Raw genomic sequence first — 19,703 nt, 5'->3', positions numbered from 1 at the left:
GATCTGTTCGTTTCATGAAGTATTATTTATATAGTAATAACTATGATTCTACAATATGGGTAAAAATTCTTTAATTGTAGTCTTCATTGGGATTGTTTAAAAAGAAATATCCATTTTTGTTTGTATTTTATTGTTAAATATTTACCTGGAAGGAGTATGTCATTGTGAGTGGTAAGTGGTTCTGAGTGGGCTTTTTCTCTTTAATAAAAATGCTTAGGAAGAACCTGGCAACATGGCTGAGTAGAAGGATCCCAAGCTCACCTGGTCACACAGATACACCTAGATAACAGCCACATCAGTGAAACTAAATCAGATAATAATGTGAATACAGGTATAACAGGCTCTCTACAGCTAATCATAGAGAAGAGGCTACAGATAAATGGTAGGAGGCATAGAGAATGGATTAGGAACTAAACTCCCAGAGAGACTAATCACAAACAGGAGGGACACCAAAAACACAGAGAAGGGAGAATAATAGACCCCACCAACAGGCAACTTAGACATGTGGGACCTGCACTAGGAAGACAAGTTCCCATAACATTTGGCTTTGAAAGCCAGTGGGACTTAAGTCCCACTTCATAAGTTTTTTAAATCAGTGAGCCTTCCTAAGTTTTTTAAATCAGTGAGACCTAACTCTGGGCACTTTAAAAATCAGTAGGCTTAGCTCTGGGAGATCCAGAGGGCAATAGGAAACTGAATCTCAGCCCTTAAAGTGACAGCATAACAAACAACCCCACCAATATACACCGTAAAAGCAGTTTGAAAGGTGTCTGGGGTATACCAGAAGGAGATTTATTTACTAGTATCAGAATAAGCACTGGAGGGGCAGGGCTTTAGACTTCTGCAAGGACAAAAGAACTTGCAGGTACATTCCTCTCACTTGGTCCCCAGCCTAGATACTCAGACTCCTGCCAGAAGGAATTCCAATATTTTACACATTGCTAACACAGGACCCACCCCCCCTGTTATCCTGCAGACCTGCCCCCACCCAACCCAATCCACTTGGCAGGAGGCCCTCCAAAGCTGCACCTAGAATATCTCATTCTGCAAGCAGCTTCAACAGTGACCAGTAACACTCCAAAGTGATTCTTGCCCTGGGGACAGAAAAAGATAAACACATACACACCAGTGTGACTGCAGCTCCAGAAATGAGCTGGAGGCAGCTATCTGATCTGACTGCCAGTCCCACCCACCAACAGTAAACATCACAATGGTCAGCACAAAGAGAGAGCCTTGTAGGTCAGGGTCATTGCATCTCAACGATGGACTCGCAGCAGACATCTCGTCTGAGTGCAGACCCTGCCCACCAGCAAAAACCTCTTAGGGGACAACACAAGGTAAGCACTTTACAGTTTAGAGTAACTGAAGCCCCCCAAAATGGTCTGAGGGTAGGCATCTGGTCTGACCGAACTATGATAGGAAAAGTTAGGATTCAGCAGGCAGAGAGGGAAAGATTAGGACCTGAGGTCCCTGGGTGGGGAAAAACACATATTTTGGGAAAATGCTGTGAGTGTCTGACCAGAGCAAATCCCCTCAGGTGTAAGGTTCCTCCTAAAAGTGTAACAGACACCACCTACTCCCCCTCAGATTTCTCTCAGGAATTTGGCAAAAGACCTAACGAAAAATAAGTAGTAGACCATAAAATGTTTGACCCACAAGGAATGATATGGCCATAGACCACCTTTCATACAATGGAATCCAGCTGATCAGGAATGGACAATCCAGCACATAGAGTCATCAAGCCAATAAGGGTAGCTCCTGAGAAGGAATGAGGGGGAAGGGAAGAGATCACAGATAAATACAAATATAATAAAAGTAGATTAATTGCTTACAAAATCAGTACAGAGGTTAAAGCATAAAAGCTATAAAATAAATTATATCTATAACAATCACTTAAGGGATTCACAAAATAAAAGGATGTGAAGTATGACATCATATACATAAAATGTTTGAGGGAGAGTAAAAAAATTTATTGCTTTTAAAATGGATTCAAACTTAAGTGATAATCAATTTAATTTAGACTGTTATATGAATAGGACATTACAACTTAATATAGACTGTTATATAAATAAGGAGTTATATATAAAACTAATAGTAAATACATACCAAAAATCAGAAAAAAGTAAAAAGGAATCCAAGCATATCACTAAAGAAAGCCATCATACCACAAAGAAGAGCAAGAGAAGAAAGGAACAGAGAATACAAGAACACCCATAAAACAAGTAACAAAATGGGAATAAGTTCATACTTATGAATAATTACTTCGAATGTAAATAGACTAAATGTGCCAATCAGAAGACATAAGGTCACTAAATCACTAAAAAGGCAAGACTCTTCTATATGCTCCTTACAAGAAACTCAATTCAAACTTAAAGACAAAAAAGAACTTATTCTATGACACCTGCATTACCCTATTACCAAACTCAATAAAGACACTACAAAAAAAAAGTAAGAGCCATTATCTCTGATGAACATTGATGTAAAGATCCTCAACAGAATATTAGCAAATCAAATCCAACCATACACTGAAAAAATAATTTGCCACAATCAAGTTGGATTTATTCCAGAGATACAAGGGTGGTTCAATATTTACAAATCAATCAATGTGATATATCACATTTACAAGAAAAAAATGATAAAAAACATGAGATTATCTCAATAGATGCAGAGAAAGCATTCAACAAATAACAACATCCATGTATGATAAAACTCTCAACAAAGTAGATTTGGAGGGAACATAGCTCAACTTAACAAAAGCCGTATATGAAAAACTCACAGCTAACATTATACTCAATAGTGAAAAACCTGGAGCTTTTCCTTTAAGATTAGGAACAAGACAAGGATGCCCACTCTCACCACTTTTATTCAAAATAGTATTGGAAGTCCTAACCACAGCAATCAGATAAGAAAAACAAATATAGGCATCCAAATTTGTAAGGATGAAGTAAAAGTGTCACTATTTGCAGATGACACAATATGCTATATAGAAAATCCTGAAGACTACCAAAATATCTACTAGAACTGATAAATGAATTCAGTAAAATAATAGAATACAAAATGAATATACAGAAATCTGTTGCATTTCTATACACAAATAATGAAGTAACTGAAAGAGAAATTAAAAAAAAAATCTATGATTGTACCAAAAAGAAAAAAAAATACCTAGGAATAAACCTAAACAAGGATGTGAAAGACCTGCACTCTGAAAACTGTATAACATTGATGAAATAAATCAATGATTAATACAAAAAAAATGGAAATATATTCCATTCTCATGAATTGGGAGAAACAATATGCCCATACTACCCAAAGTAATCTACATATTCAATGCAATCTCTATCAAAATACCAACAGCATTTTTCACAGAACTAGAACAAATAATCCTAAAATTTGTATGGAATCACGAAAGACCCTAAATAACCAGAGCAATCCTGAAAGAAAAGAAAAGCGACGCATGGGTGGCTCAGTCAGTTTAGGCATCTGACTTCAGGTCATGATCTCATGGTTCATGAGTTCGAGCCCAGTGTCAGACTCTGTGCTGACAGCTCAGAGCCAGGATTATGATTTGGATTTTGTGTCTCCCTCTCTCTGCCCCTTCCCTACTTGTGTTCTGTTTCTCTCTCTCTCTCTCAAAAATAAACATACATTAAAAAAAAGAAAAAGAACAAAACTGAAAGTATCACAAGAGGGGAAGTGGGTGGCGGGATGGATGAAATAGGTGATGGGAATTAAAGATTCCCCTTATGATGAGCACTGAGTAATGTATACAATTATTTAATCAGTATGTTGTACACCTGAAACTAATATAATGTTGTATGTTAATTATACTGGAAAAATTTTAAATAATTTTAAAAATCAAAAAATTAAAGAAAAAAACCTAAGTTATCACAATACCAGATTTCATGATATAGTTCAAAGGTTGGGGCACCTGGGTGTCTCAGTCGGTTGAGTGCCCAACTCTTGATTTTGGCTCAGGTCGTGATCCCAGGGTCATGGGATGGAGCCCCATTCCAGGCTCAGTCCTGACCATGAAGCCTGCTTGAGATTCTTTCTCTCCCTTTGTCCTTCTCTCTCTCTATCTCTGTCTCTCTCTCTTTCTCATTCAAATAAAAATAAAAAAGAATAAAGTTTCATATTAAAAAAATATAATACAAAGCTTTAGCAATAAAAACAGTATAGTACTGGAACAAAAGTAGACACATCAATGGAACAGAAATAAACCCACATGTTTTTGGTCAATTAATCTACAACAAAAAAAGTCAACAACATACAGTGGGAAAAAGACAGTTTCTTCAACAAATGGTGTTGAGAAAACAGGACAGCTACATATAAAGGAATGAAACTGGACCACTTTGTTGCACGATTCTCAGAAATAAACACAAAGTGAATTAAAGACCTAAATATGAGACCTGAAACTATGAAATTCCTAGAAGAAAACATAAGCAGTAATCTCTTACATGTAAGATGTGGAAACATTTTTCTATGTATGTCTCCTTTGGAAAGGGAAACAAAAGCAAAATTAAACTATTGGTATCACACCAAAACAGAAATGTTCTGTACAGTGAAGGAAACAATCAACAAAATAAAAAGACAGCCTACAAATTGGAGAAGATATTGCCAAATGATACATCTGTTAAGAGGTTAATATCCAAAGTATATAAGGAATTTATACATGTCAACACCAAGAAAATAAATAATTCAAGTTAAAAATGGGCAGAGGACCTGAATGTTTCTAAAGAAGACATCTAGATGTCCAAAAGACACATTAAAAGATGCTCAACATCACTAATAATTCGGGTAGTGCAAATCAAAACCACAAAGAGATATTACCTACACCTCTCCAAATGGCTAAAATAAAAAAAGACAAAAAATAACAAGTGTTGGCAAGGATATGGATAAAAAGGAACACTCATGCACTGTTGGTGGGAATGAAAGCTGGTATAGCCACTGTGGAAGACAGTATGAAGGTTCCTCAAAAATTTGAAAAAAGAATTATGATATGATCCAGTAATTCCACTCCTTGGTATTGACTCAACCCAAAACACTAACTTGAGAAGATATGTGGGTCACTATGTTGATTGCAGCACTATTTATAATAATTATATATGTGTGTATATACATATATACATATACACACAATGGAATATTACACGTTAGACATAATCTATTCACCATTATTATTTTCCTTTATAGTTGTATAATACTTTAACATTCTGTGCTTTACATGTGTGATCTCATTTGATTGAATATACTATTCCATTTTATTTTATTTTATTTTTTAATGTTTGTTTATTTTAAGACAGAGAGAGCATGAGCAGGGGGAGACAGAGAGGGAGAGATACGATCCCAAGCAGGCTTCATGCTCAGCACAGAGCTTGATGTGGGGCTCAATCTCACAACCATGAGATCATGACCCAAGCCAAAATCAAGAGTCAGATGCTCAATTGACTGAGATACCCAGTCACCTCAATATACTACTCCATTTTAAAAAAGGAAATAAGATCAGAAAAGCTAGAGATAAGCTAAAAATTATATAGGTCTTAAGTGAGTTGCTAAAACATGAAACATGACATTGAGTTTCTAATGCAGGGTGGTTTCTTCCCTCAATATAACACATGATTTTAAAGTAATAGGAAGAGGGGCACATGGGTGGCTCAGTCAAACATTTGACTCTTGATCTTAGCTCAGGTCATGATTTCATCATTCATGAGTTCAAGACCTGCATCAGGCTCTGCACTGATGGCATGGAGCCTGCTTGGGATTCTGTCTCTCCTTCTCTCTGCCCTTCACCTGCTTGTTCTCTCTCTCTCTCCCTCTCAAAATAAATAAACTGAAAAAAATAGTAGGAAGACCCTAGCCATTGGGTTCAGACAGACCTGAGTTCTAATATTAACTCCTTTACTTAACAGTGATGTAATGCCAAGCAAGTTATTTCACCTCTCTGAGACTCAGTTTTCTTGTAATAGTCGTTAGAGTGTGAATTACATTAGTAGTTACTTCAGAATATTGATAAGAGTACTAAATAAAATTCATATAAAGTAGTTATAGGCATTCACTAAATCCCTCCTTGTTATTATCATCATTGCTGTGATGACTGAAGATTGAAAATATAAAGCGTTTAATGCAGTGCTTGGAAACTAAGTGGGTGGAAAAATATTAGGCATAAGACATTACTATAACTAAAATAAATCTTTTCATGAATAAAAAAATCTAAAATTGATGCAAATCAAATAGAGTAGCCTGAACCCTTGAACAACATGGGGTTTAAGTGTGTGGGTCCACTTATATGTGGATTTTTTATAGTTGCAGTACTGTAAATTAATTTCTTCTTCCTTACAATTTTCTTAATAACATTTTATTTTCTTTAGCTTACTTTATTGTAAGAATAACAGAATATAGTATATGTAACATACAAAATATGCTGTTTATTTTATCAATAAGGCTTCTAGTCAGTAGGAGGCTATGAATAAATTTTTGAGGAGTAAAAAGTTATACATGGATTTTCAGCTATGTGGGGGGTTGACACCCCTTACCCCACATTATTTAAGGTCACCTGTACTTCTTTCTTACATATACTATAAAATGTATAAAGCTTATTAACCTTAGTAGTAGGAATAGAAAAATCAGTTGACTTGTACAGGATCAGATATTACTTCACAGTTATTCAGGAAAACTAGAAATTATCATGATTTTTTTTCTGGCCCTTGATATATAAAAGATAATTGTCTCTTTCTTTAATATACATTTGTGCTGTAAAAAAAGGCAAAATTCTGACTAGGCATTCTAATATTTTAGTAAGGAAGAATGGAGAGGCAGTTTTGAGACTATTTAACTGGATCCTTAATGAATTTCCTTGGTTACTACTTAGAGCTGCCTAAACCAAATTCCACATATATCTATGATCCTTTGGGATACACATAGACTGTGGTATGATTTCAAAAACTACTTGGTAATTTTCTTTCCAAAGGACAAATAAATTAGAAATCATGAACTTCCAAAATGATTCACAAAATCCCAGAGGTATAGAAGTGTGATTCTTACCCTGTTGTATTTTTTCTTTGTCTACAGGAATAAAAAAAGAGGCAATGGTTAGCTTTAAACACATATTTCTTAAGCACAAGAAAAACTGAAAATACCTGGTTAATTGAACTTACTTTTGCAGCATAGAATTTAAAATTCAGTATAGAATCAATAAGATTTGCTAACTACATAAAGAACAATATTATATATTTTGTAAGTTTGCCATTCATAGTGTATGGGTAACAAATTTTTGTGCTTATATGAACTTACTGAGGTTTCCTTTCCAGTAGGTACTTAAATTTTTCAGGACTTTGCTGTCAGTTTTTAATAAATCTGGGAATACAGTTAATGAAGATAGCTTTTGTATTCCTAAGTAGGAATAATGAAGATAATAGAAATATTGACCTCTATACATTTTATAATGAGCAGATCATTTGTGGATCAAATATATCATCTCTCCTTTCCAGTACTCCCACTGAAAATTTATCATGGCCACTCATTTGCTTTTAGCCTTTGCACTTTCTAAAAATGTGTCAGATATAGCAATATATGAGAGAATGATGAAAAGTAGAATCTACACATTTGAATTGTTAATCAACACATGCCTTAATTTCCACAGAATACCTTAGAAAGTAATAAAACTTCAAAACTAATAGTCTACTGCATGAAAATGAAGATGTTTTCATTGGCTGGAAGTGAAATTAGAAAAGCAAGGATAATAGATGTTTTACATAAAACTAAACTTATTCACTTTATTTTGTTTTATTTCAGATGTTATGTCTTTCCTATTCTTTGGATGTTAAAATAGCATTTTTTTTGTGAAATTATGTGGTAGTCAACATGTTTCTAACAACCCAATTTAGGCCCTTCTTATTTTTTTCCTTAAAAATAAATTCAAAGTAGAGAGCCTAGAAATAGGCCGTCATAAATATCATCAGCTGATCTTTGAAAACAAGAGAACACAACAGAGAAAAGATAGTGTTTTCAAAAACTGGTTCTGAAACAATGGGACATTCAGATGCAAAAAAAAAATGAATGCAGATGCCAACCTTACATATTTCACAAAAAAATACTCAAAATGGATCACAGACCTAAACATGAAATGTAAAATATAAACCTCCCAAGAGATAACATAGGAGCAAACCTACATGACTTGGGTATGGTGATGTCTTTTTAAATACAAAGTCAAAGGCACAATCCATAAAAGAAATAACGGACAAGTTGGACTTCATTAAAATTAAAAACTTCTGCCCTGCAAAGACAATGCTAAAAGACTGAAAAGACAAGCCACAGACTGGGAATAAATATTTGCAAAGGATAGATCTGATAAAAGGTTATTATCCAAAATACACAAATAACTCTTAAAACTCAACAATAAGAAAACAATCCAATTTAAAAATGGACCAAAGACCTTCACAGACACCTTACCAAAGAAGGTATACAGATGACAATAAGCATATGAAAAGATGCTCCACATCATATGCCAATGCAAGTTAAAATAACAAATAGATGTTACCACATGACTGTTAGAACATTGGCAACACCAAATCGTGAGGAGGATGTGGTACAACAGAAACACATTTGCTTCTGGTGAGAATGAAAAATGGTATATAGACACTTTGGAAACAGTTCGTTGATGTCTTACAAAATTAAACACACTCTTACCATAAATCTAGCGATCATGCTCCCTGGTATTTACTTAAAGGAGTTGAAAACATGCACACAGATATTTATAGCAGTTTATTCATAACTGCCAAATCATGGAAGCAACCAAGAGGTCTTTCAGAAGGTAAATAAATACATTTTGGTACATCTAGACAATACATTAACTTTCAGTGCAATAATGGAATTAACTGTTAAGCCATGAAAAGATATGGAAGAAAGTTAAATGCATATTATTAAGTGAAAAAAGGCTAATCTAAAAAGGCTATCTATTGTGTGATTCCAACTATATGGCATTCTGGAAAAGGCAAAACTATGGAGACAAAATATCTGTGGTTGTCAGGACTGAGGAGGTGAACATACTAAGCAGAGCACAGTGGATTTGGTGGCGTAGTGAAAATATTCGGTATGATATTTTAATAATAGACTTATGCCATTATACATTTATCCAAACCACAGAATGTACAAGAGTGGACCCTAAAATAAACTATGGACTTTGAGTGATTATGATGTATCAATGTGGATCCATCCTTGATAAAGAATGTACCATTCAGATGAGTGATGTTGGGGAAAGCTATGCATATGTGGGTTCAGAGAATATATGGGAAATATCTGTTCCAACCCCTCAATTTTGTTGTAAATCTAAAACTGCTCTAAAAAATAAGGTCTCAAATTCTTTAAAATATTCAACCATTCAACCATTCTACATTCAAATATTCTACATTCAACCATTATGTAGATCATAATTCACCTAAAATTTAAAAAATAAAATAAAATAAAGTAAAATAAAATAAAGTAACTGTTCAATGAAATCCAATAGCCTAGAAACCACTGGCCTAGAAAACCAAAGCTGATAATAAAATATCTCCCCCATTATTTCATTTTTTCTATTTCAATGTATTCATTTTTCAAATTTTCAAACGTTTTCCCATTTTTTTCAGTTTTTCCTTTTTTTGTTTTTCAATTTTTTTTCTTTTCTGATCTTTCCCTTTTTTCTCTAATCCATCAAACTCCTTTCAAAAACCAAACCAAAAACACCTAGGATGTAGCATCCTTTATTTTATTTTTTGTGTTATTTCTAACTTTTTAATTTTTATTTTTTTACTTCATTTCCTTTCTCCCTTCAAAATGATTAAATGAAGGCATTCACCCCAAAAGAAAAAAAACAGGAAGAAATGACAGCCAGTGACTTATCAACACAGATACAAGCAACATGTCTCAACCAGAATTTAAAACCATGATAATAAGAATACTAGCTGGGGTTGAAAATAGATTAGAATCCCTGTCCATGGAAATAAAAGAAGTAGAAGCTAGTCACGGTGAAATAAAAAATGCTATTAAGTGCTGCAATCTCGAATGGTGGCCAGGGTGGCAAGGATGGATGAAGCAGAGCAGTGAATCAATGATATAGAGGACACACTTATGGAGAACATAGAAGCAGAAAAAAAAAGAGGGCGATTAAGGCAAAAGAGCACCATTTAAGGATTAGAGAAATCAATGACTCACTAAAAAGGAACAACATCAGAATCATAGGAGTCCCAGAAGATGAAGAGAGAGAAAAAAAGGTAGAGGGGTTATGTGAGCAAATCATAACAGAAAACTTTCCTAACCTGGGGAAAGAAACAGACATCAAAATCCAGGAAGCACAGAGGACTCCCATGAGATGCAACAAAAACCAACCATCAACAAGGCATATCATAGTCAAAATCACAAAATACTCAGGAAAGGAAAGAATCAGGAAAGCAGCAAGGAAAAAAAGTCCTTAACCTACAAGGGAAGACAGATCAGGTTTGCAGCAGACCTATCCATAGAAACTTGGCAAGCCTAGAAAGGAGTGGCAGGATATATACAATGTGCTGAATTGGAAAAGTATGCAGCCAAGAATTCTTTACCTAGCAAGACTCTCACTCAAAATAGAAGGAGAGATAAAAAGTTTCCCAGACAAAAAAATTACAGGAGTTTGTGACCACTAAACCAGTCCTGCAAGAACTTTTAAGGGGGACTGTCTGTGGAGAGAAAAGATGAAAACAAAAACAAAAACAAATACAAACAAAAAAACCCTAAAAAGACCAAAAGCAATAATGACTAGAAAGGACCAGAGAACACCACCAGAAACTCCAGCCCTACAGGCAACATAATGGCAGTACATTCTTATCTTTCAGTACTCACTCTAAACATCAGTGGACTAAATGCTCCAATCAAAAGACATAGGGTAACAGACTAGATAAAAAAATATATATATATGTCTACATACTGTTTGCAAGACACATATTTTAGAACAAAATCACTTGCAGGTTGAAACTGAGGGGATGGAAAGCTATCTATCATACTAATGGAAGTCAGAAGAAAGCTGGAGTAGCCATACTTATATCAGACAATCTAAAATTTAAAATACAGACTGTAACAAGAGAAAAGAAGGGCATTATATCATAGTTAAGGGGTCTATACACCAAGAGGACCTAACAATTTTTAACATTTTTGCTCCAAATGTAGAACACAAATATATAAATCAATTAATCACAAACATAAAGAATCTTATTGATAATAATAGCAAATATTAGGGGACTTCAACACCCCACTTACAACAATGGACAGATCATGTAATCAAAAAATCAACAGGGAAAATGGCTTTAAATGACAAACTGGACAAGATGGATTTAACAGATATATTCTAAACATTTCATCCTAAAGCAGCAGAATATACATTCTTCTCCAGTGCACATGGAACATTCTCCAGAATAGATCACATAGTGGGACATAAATCAGCCGTTAACAAGTACAAAAATATCGAGATCATAACATGCATATTTTCAGACCACAACACTATGAAAGTCCAAATTAACAAGAAAAAATTTGGGAAGGTAACAAGTACTTGGTGACTAAAAAACATCGTACTAAAGAATGAATGGGCTAAACAAGAAGTTAGGAGGAAATTAAAAAGTACATGGAAGCCACTGTAAATGATTACACCACAACCCAAAACCTCTGGGAAGCAGCAAAGGCGGTCATAAGAAGAAAGTATATAGCAATCCAGGCCTTCCTAAAGGAGGAAGAAAGGTCTCAGATACACAACCTAACCTTACACCTTAAAGAGCTGGAAAAAGAACAGCAAATAAAACACAAAAACAGCAGATGACAGGAAATAATAAATATGAGAGCAGAAAACAATGCTATCTAAACCAAAAAAAAAAAAAAGTAAAACAGATCCATGAAGCCAGAAGTTGGTTCTTTGAAAGAATTAACAAAATTGATAAAACCCTAGCTAATCTGATCAAAAATAAAAAGGAAAGAACCCAAATAAATAAAATCAACAATGAAAGAGGAGACATCACAACCACCACAGCAGAAATAAAAACAATAATAGAATATTATGAGCAATTATATGCCAATAAAATGGACAATTTGAAAGAAATGGACAATTCCTAGAAACATACACACTACCAAAACTGAAACAGGAAGAAATAGAAAATTTAAACAGGCCCATAACCAGTAAAGAAATCAAATTAGTAATCAAATATTTCCCAAAAAACAAGACACCAGGGCCAGATGGCTTTCCAGGGGAATTCTACCAAAAAAATTTTTTTAAAAAGCTAATACCCATTATCGTGAAGCTGTTTCAAAAAATGAAAATGGAAGGAAATTTTCCAAAGTCTTTCTATGAAGCCAGCATTACCTTCGTTCCAAAACCAAAGACTCTACTAAAAAGGAGAACTACAGACCAATTTGCCTGATGAACATGGATGCAAAAATCTTCAACAAGACACTAGCCAACTGGATCCAACAATTCATTAAAAAAAATTTCACCATGACCAAGTGGAGTCTATACCTGGGATGCCAGACTGGTTCAATATCTGCAAAATAATCAATGTGATATATCACATCAATAAAAGAAAGGACAAGATCCACGTGATCCTCTCAATAGATGCAGAGAAAGCATTGACAAAGTACACCATCCTTTCTTCATAAAAACCATCAAGAAAATAAGGATAGAAGGATAATACCTCAAGATCATAAAAGCCATATATGAATGATCCAATGTTAAAATCATGTTCAATGGGAAAAAATTGAGAGCTTTCCCCTAAGGTAAGGAACAATACAGGGATGTCCACTCTCACCACTGTTATTCAACATAGTATTGAAAGTCTTAGCCTCAACAATCAGACAACACAAAGGAATAAAAGGCATCCAAATCAGCCAGGGGCAGGTCAAACTTTATCGCAGGTGACATGATACTCTATGTGGAAAACCCAAAAGATTCCACCAAAAATGTGCTAGAACTGATCCATGAATTCAGCAAAGTTGCAGGATATAGAATCAATGCACAGAAATCAGTTGAATTCTTATACACCAATAATGAAGTAACAGAAAGAGAAATCAAGGAATAGATTCCATTTACAATAGCACCAAAAAAACATAAAATACCTAGGAATAAATCTAACCAAAGGGGTGAAATATCTGTACACAGAAAATATACAAAGCTTATGAAGAAAATTGAAGAAGACACAAAAAAAGAGGAAAAATGCTCCATGCTCCTGGATAGGAAGAGCAAATATTATTAAAATATCAATAGTACTCAAAGTAATCTACATATTCAATCCAATACCTGTCAAAATAACACCAGCATTCTTCACAGAGCTAGAACAAGCAATCCTAAAATTTGTATGGAAATTTGTATTCGGGAAAAGACCCCAAATAGCCAAAGCAAGCATGAAAAAGAAAACCAGGCTGGAGGGATCATGATCCTGGACCTCAAAGCTGTAATCATCAAGACAGTATGGTACTGGCACAAGAACAGACACTCAGATCAATGGAACAGAATAGAGAACCAAGAAATTGAGCTACAAACTTATGGCCAACTAACCTTTGACAAAGCAGGAAGGAACATCCAATGGAATAAAGACAGTCTCTTCAGCAAGTAGTGCTGGGAAAACTGGACAACGACATGCAGAAAAATGAAAGTTGTAAGGACCACTTTCTTCCACCATACACAAAAATAAACTCAAAATGGATGAAAGACCCCAATGTAAGACAGGAATCTATCAAAATCCTCAAGGAGGAAGCAGGCAAAAACTTCTTTGATATTGCCTGCAGCAACTTCTTAACACGTCTCCAGACGCAAGGGAAACAAAGGCAAAAATGAACTTCTGGGACCTCATCAAAATAAAAAGCTTCTGCACAACAAAGGAAACCATCAGCAAAACTAAAAGGCAGCCAACAGAATGGGAGAAAATATTTGCATATGACATATCAGATAAAGGGTTAGTATCCAAAATCTATAAAGAACTTATCAAACTCAACATCCAAACATCAAATAATCCAGTGAAGAAATAGGCAAAAGTCATAAAGAGACACTTCTCCAAAGAAGACATCCAGATGGCCAACTGACACATGAAAAAATATTCAACATCACTCATCAGGCAAATACATATCAAAGCCACTGAGATACCACCTCACACCTGTCAGAATGGCTAACATTAACAACTCAGGCAACAACATATGTTGGCAAGGATGTGGAGAAAGAGGATCTCTTTTGCACTGCTGGTGGGAATGAAAACTGGTGTAGTCACTCTGGAAAACAGTATGGAGGATCCTTAAAAAATTAAAAAATAGAACTTCCCTATGACCCAGCAATTGCACTACTAGGTATTTATCCAAGAGATACAGGTATGCTCTTTGGAAGGGGCACATGCATCCCAATGTTTATAGCAGCACTATCAACAATAGCCAAAGTATGGAAAGAGCCCAAATGTCCATCGATGGATGAATGGATAAAGAAGATGTGGTATATATATACAGTGGAGTATTCCTTGGCAATCAAAAAGAATGAAATCTTGTCATTTGCAACTACATGGATGGGACTAGAGGGTATTATGCTAAGCGAAATTAGTCAGTCAGAGAAAGACAAATATCATATGACTTCACTCATATGAGGACTTTAAGATACAAAACAGATACACCTAAGAGAAGGGAAACAAAAATAATATAAAAACAGGGAGTGGAGTCAAACATAAGAGACTCTGAAATAGGAGAACAAACAGAGCGTTACTGGATGGATTGTGGGAGGGGGGATGGGCTAAATGGGTAAGGGGCATTAAGGAATCTACTCCTGAAATTATTGTGGCACTGTATGCTAACTAACTTGGATATAAATTAAATAAATTAATTTTAAAAAGAATATGTGTGTATATAATATATTATATTATAATAAAATATAGTATGGTAATATATAATGGAATATTATTCTTTGATAAAAGGAGGAAATCTTGCCATTTGTTACAACATGGATGAAACAGAAGGAAGGGGGAATTAAGATGGTGGAGGAATAGAGTGGTCCTAAACTTGCCTTCTCCCTAGAAAACAGCTAGAGAAATATCAAATAATTCTGACGCCAAAGAAATTGATGTGTGGGCTGAGAGAACAAAGCTGCACATCTATAAGCAGAAAAAATGGCTCCCTATGGCAGATAGGAGCTGCAGAGAGTTGATACAGGGGAGAAAAGAGCCACAGATGCTGTGAAGGAGAGGGATCCCTGTTGCAGAGAGAGAAGCAAGAGAGGAAGAGGAAGAGAGAAGGAGTGAAAAAAGAAGGAAAATACCTGCAGAGAATTGCACAAGAAAACTTTTCCCTAAAACCTTTGGGTGGGAGAAGGATAGGGTTTAAATACTGCAAGTTAGTTTATAAACAGCAGAGCACAGAATCTGGTCTCAGAGGTCAGTGCCATCGCCAGGATTGTGCCTGTCAGCATTTAGTGGTGCTCCACTGGGGAGGAAGAGCAGAGATCTTGGAGTGGGCAACATGGTCTGAGGATCCCCTGGGTTGCACAGGGAGAAACAGTTTCCCTGCATGGAGTGTATTTGGTAAAGGTGGTATGGCCCCTCCAGGTGCAAAATACCCTATAGGCACCATTGAGCTGCCCCAATCACAAGCATAGGAATAAAGAAGCCGGCTGAGGGCAGCAAACCTTGGTGTCCACTTTGATTTACCATAAACTCCAAACCACTGTGCAGGTGCCCTACCATTTTCTGGGACAAACCAACAAGAGCAACAGCACTAAAAGAACCTCCCCAAGAGGATCAATGCAGGTCTGTGCCTCAGGAGTCTCTGAAGTTTGAGGTTTTTGTAACAGTGCAGAGCCTGAGATAAAATACAGGAGTGCTGTGTTGCCTGGCAGGTGACAACTTGGATACAGGCAGGGTGAAAGCAGGGATCTGATGGAAGCCAGGGACACAGGAAAGATGACTGTTTGCTAATCTGTGAGGGCTTCCTGAGGAGTGGCGGATGTGTGCTCCACACTCTGGAGATGAGAGAGCAGGGCAAAGCCATTATCACACCCTGCCCAACACCACTGATGACCTCAGTGAGAAAAACAGCACCACCAACTGGAAGCTGGAGCCACTTACACAAATCATCACCCCCTTGCACCCTAAGGGGCATCTCTACTAGGACAAGTTAGCCTGAGGATCAGAGCAATAGACCCCTCCCTCAGAAGACCAGTGCAAACTCCTCGCACACACCGAGTCTACTGATCAGAGAGTCCTTCAAACCTTAAGTTCTAGAGGAAACAGGATCTAGATTCCTTTGTGCTTTTTTGATACAGAAAAGCAATTTAATTTAATTTAATTTATTATTATTATTATTATTTCTATTTTTTATTTTTAATTATTTTTTTTGAATCAAGCTTCTCTTAACAAGCAGACCAAAACACACGCCTAGAATCTACCTTACTTTTTTTTTTTAATCTCCAAAATGACAAGACAGAGGAATTCATCTGAAAAGAAAGAACAGGGAAAAGTGATGGCCAGGGTTTTAACCATTACAGACATAAGTAAGATGTCTGAACTAGAATTTAAAACAACAATTATAAGATAATAGCTGAGCTTGAAAAAAATCATACAATACACTAGATAACCCTTCCTGCAGAGATAAAAAACTGAAAACTAGTCATGCCAAAATTAAAAATTCTAGAAGTGAGATTCAAACCCAAAAGGATACAACTACAGTGAGGATGGATGAAACAGAGAAACAAATTAGTGATATACAAGATATAGTTATGGAAAATACTAAAGCTGAAAAGAAGAGGGAAAGATAGGTATTGGATCACGAATGTAGACTTAGGGAACTCAGTGACATCTTAAATCACAATAATATTCCTACCAAGGAGCCCCAAAAGATGAAGAGAGAAAAAAAGGGGCATCAAAATCCAAGAAGCCCAGAGAACTCCCATTAAATTCATCAAAAGCTGGCCATCAACAAGACGTATCATAATTAAATTCAGAAATCACAGACAAGGAAAGAATCCTGAAAACAGCAAGGGGGAAAAATATCCTTAACCTACAGGAAAGACAGATCAGGATCGCAACATATCTGTCTACAAAATAGTGGCAAAGGCAGAAGGGAGTGGTGTGATATATTCAACATGCTGAATGGAAAAAATATGCAACCAATAATATTTACCCAGCAAGGCTATATTCAGAATAGAAAGAGAGATAAATAATTTCACAAACAAAAACTAAAGCAGTTCATTACTCTAAACCAACACTTCAAAAGATATTGTAGGAGAGTTTTTGACTCTTTTGTGCCAAAAGCAACAAAATCTAGAAAGGAACAGAGAACATCAGCAGAAACATTAATTCTATAGGTAACCCAATGGCACTAAATTCATAACTATAAAAAATCACTCTGAATGTTAAATGGAGTAAATGCTCTAATCAAAAGACACAGGGTAACAGAACGGTAGAAAGAAAGAAAGTAAGAAAGAAAGAAAGAAAGAAAGAAAGAAAGAAAGAAGAGAATGAAAGAAAAGAAAAGGAAAGAAAAACCATCTATATGCTGCCAAAAAGAGACGTCTTACACCTAAAGACACCTGAAATTTGTGAGGGGATGGATAAACCTCTTTCAAATGGTTGTAAATAGAAAAAATGGAGTAGTCATACTTGTATCACACAAACTAGATTTTAAACCAAAGACTGTAACTGAGATAAAGAAAGGCAATCCATCATAATTAAGGGGTCTATCCAACAAGAAGATTAACAACTGTAAATATTTATGCCCCCAATTTGGTATGGCCCAAATCTATAAATATTAACAACCAGCATAAAAAAACTCATTGATAATAATACACTAAGAATAGGGGGTTTAAACACCCCACTGACAGCAATGGAGAGATCACTTAAGCAGAATATCAACAAGGAAACAATGGTTTTCAATGACACACTGGACCAGATGGACTTCAGAGACATATTCAGAAGATTTCATCCTAAAGCGACAGAATACAGATTCTTCTCAAGTGCACATGGAAAATTCTCCAGAATAGATCACATACTGGGACACAAATCAGACCTCAACAAGTATAAAAATATTGACATCATACCATGCATATTTTTAGACCAAAATGCTATGAAAATTGAAATCAATCACAAAAGTTTGGAAAGACCACAAATAGATGGAGGTTAGAAAACATCTACTAAAAAATGAATGGGTTACCCAGGAAATTAGGGAGGAAATTTAAAAAAATACATGGAAGCAAATGAAAATTTAAAAAGCACTGTCAAAAACCCTTGAGATGCAGCAAAGGCAATCCTAAGATAGAAGACCTAACAGGTCTACACAAGAAGCAAGAAAAGTCTCAAATACATAGCTTAACTGTACACCTAAAGAAGCTAGAAAATGAACAGCAAATAAAGGCTAAAGCCATTGTAAGAAGGAAAATAATAAAGATTATAGCAAAAATAAATTATATAGAAACAAAAATACCACAATAGAACAGATCAATGAAACTAACAGGTGGTTCTTTGATAAACTTGATACATCCCTAGCCATATTTAACAAAAAGAAAAGAGAAAGGATCTAAATAAATAAAATAACATATGAAAAAAGAGACATCACAACCAAAACCACAGAATTACAAAAGAATATTATGAAATATTATATGCCAAAAACTAGTCAATCTGGAAGAAATAGACACAATCCTAGAAACATAAAAACTGCCAAAACTGAGACAGGAAGAAATAGGAAATTCAAATAGACCCATAACCAGAAAAGAAATTGAATTAGAAATTAAAAATCTCCCAACAAACAAAAGTCCAGAGTTATGTGGCTTCCCAGGGAAATTCTACCAGACATTTAAGAAGAGTTAATACCTATTCTTTTCAAACTGTTCAAAAAAAAATAGAAATGGAAGGAAAAATTCCAATCTCCTTCTAAGAGGCCAGCAATGCCTTGATTCAAAAACCAGACAAAGAACCCACTAAAAAGGAGAATTTCAGGCAAATATTTCTGAAGAACACTGATGCAAAAATCCTAAGTAAGTTATTAGCAAACCCAATCTAAAGGTACGTCAAAAGAATTATTAAACATGATCTAGTGGGATTTATTCCTGGAATGCAGAGGTGGTTCAATTCACAAATCAATCAATGTGACACACCACAGTAATAAAACAAAGGATAAGAAACATGATCCTGGGAGGGAGCCAAGATGGTGGAACAGCATGGAAGTTTTTTGTGTGTCTCACGTCCATGAAATAAACCAGACCAAAACTAAACCATCCTGCACATATAGAAAATTGACGTGGGGATTAAAACAACATTCTGCACAACCTGAATCACAGAATTCAGCAGGTATGCGGCACGGAGAGGTGAACTTGGGGAGAGAGAAGCTGCGGAGGTCAGGGAGGTGCTTTTGCATGTGGAGAGAGGACAGAGACAGTGGGAAGAATACAGGAAAAGCACCTCTCCCCAAAAGCAGCTGGAGAGAAAGTGGAAAATAGGAAACAGCCACAGGGAGTGAACTAAAAAGGGAGAAAGGAGAGGGTTTAAATTCCATTAAGACTGTAAACAGGGGGAACACAGAGAGTCTGCAACTCTGCAGCTAGATGCCTGACAGTGCTCTGGTGGGAAGGGCAAATCTTCAGGAGCAGAGTGGGGTCAGGGAGGTTCTCAGGCCACATGGGGAGAAGTGGTTCCACTGATGGAAGGACATTTGGTAGAGGTTGTGAGGCAACCTGGGCCCAGCCGACCACAAAG

Source organism: Neofelis nebulosa, chromosome X, assembly GCF_028018385.1.
Source record: "Neofelis nebulosa isolate mNeoNeb1 chromosome X, mNeoNeb1.pri, whole genome shotgun sequence".
NCBI classification, from domain to species: domain Eukaryota; kingdom Metazoa; phylum Chordata; class Mammalia; order Carnivora; family Felidae; genus Neofelis; species Neofelis nebulosa.
The sequence above is the reverse complement of the archived record's forward strand: the minus strand, read 5'-3'. Positions refer to the sequence as shown.